The sequence below is a fragment of the Magnolia sinica genome, chromosome 2, assembly GCF_029962835.1.
Source record: "Magnolia sinica isolate HGM2019 chromosome 2, MsV1, whole genome shotgun sequence".
Classification (NCBI taxonomy): Eukaryota; Viridiplantae; Streptophyta; class Magnoliopsida; order Magnoliales; family Magnoliaceae; genus Magnolia; species Magnolia sinica.
The window spans coordinates 18780784-18782368 of record NC_080574.1 but is presented as its reverse complement, the minus strand read 5'-3'; the positions used below and the strand labels follow the sequence as shown (position 1 = coordinate 18782368).

Below are 1585 nucleotides of genomic sequence, written 5' to 3'. Positions count from 1 at the left end.
TTTCCTTTCTTAGGACTAGGCTTTAAATTTGATTGAGGGCTGCGAGTGTTTCATGCCCAAGTGGGCCCATGACAACACTCGACGTCTCTTGACTGAAGGAGGATTGGTTGAGGGGTTGACTATCCATCGCAGGACTAGACACCGCTCGAAATCTCCTGAGTTAACTGAAGTTATGGTTGAAGACCAACCTCCTCTACTTCCACCTAGGGTGGAGGATACCCAAGATGAAAATGAGGTGCAACAGGCACCCCCGCCTCGTACTTTACGAGATTATCTACAACCGGCGGGAGTGAGTACGCCCTCATGCATGATTTTTCCTGAAAACACAGGACAAATGGACATCAAGCCAGGAGTTATCCAACTCCTTCCTAAATTCCATGGACTTGAATCAGAAAGTCCATATTTACATTTGAAAGAGTTCGATGAAATTATAGCTACATTATGTTTTCCTAATGTATCTGAGGATACAATGAGGCTGAAACTCTTTCCTTTTTCCTTAAAAGAGAAAGCTAAGACGTGGTTACATTCACTGCGTCCTAGATCCATTGGCACATGGAACGACATGCAGAGGGAATTCATAAAAAAATTCTTCCCACATCATAAAATGATTACCCTCAGAAAAGCGATCATGAACTTTGCCCAAAAGGAAGATGAAACATTCTTCCAATGTTGGGAAAGGTTCAAAGATTTGGTCAGTTCATGCCCACAACACGGATTTGAAACGTGGTGCATTACAAATTTTTTCTACGATGGACTGACATCTTCCATGCGCCAAATGGTCGAGACAATGTGTAATGGAGAGTTCATTAATAAAGATGTCGACGAGGTATGGGACTACCTCGACAGTCTGGCTGAAAAAAACACAATCTTGGGACATTACCCAAAGTCGAACACCACGTCTAGGCCGACTCAATTAAAGGAGAAAGGTGGATTATATCTCTTGAAAGAAGAGGATGATCTCAAGTGTAAAGTGACTACGCTCATAAGGAAAGTTGAGGCCATGGAAGGAAAGAAGGATAAGGTTGATGAAATTATTTGCGGCATCTGTGATTACAACATTCACACAACGAAAAACTGTCCTACAATACCTACCTTTCGAGGAGCGTTGAATGAACAAGCCAATGCCGTAAATAACTATCAAAGACTTTTTACTGGACCTAACTCCAATACATACAATCCTGGCTGAAAAAATCATCCGAACTTTAGTTGGAGGAATGGACAAACGGCTACTCCTCCAAGTTTCTTCAATCAAAATCCAAATCAAGTGAAACCTCAAGAGGAACCGGTTCAAAATTCCATATAACAGCTGGCTTAGGCAATGCAGGAAATTACAGATTTTATGCAAAAGATAGATTCTCGTATGACGGTTATAGAAAATGGGATACTTCCTGCACAACCTCTCCTCAATCCTAAACTGCAGTATGAGATTAATGATCCCAGCTCTTCAAATCAGATGGGGCACGCTAAATCCATCACCACTCTTAGGAGTGGAAAGATCATTGATAAAACTCTTCCGGTTAGGCCCGAAAAGCCTCAAGAACCAGAAGAGGACAACAATGATGGATCCAGTGATGCCCCACAAAAA

General features: G+C 42.0%; 1 non-coding gene across 1 annotated transcript; it reads right to left on the bottom strand.

Moving 5' to 3' along the window:
- Positions 1-610: 610 nt before the first annotated feature.
- Positions 611-717, bottom strand: LOC131238063 (small nucleolar RNA R71). Its single transcript, XR_009167484.1, has one exon. It is a non-coding gene; the product is annotated as a small nucleolar RNA R71 (small nucleolar RNA).
- Positions 718-1585: the final 868 nt, after the last annotated feature.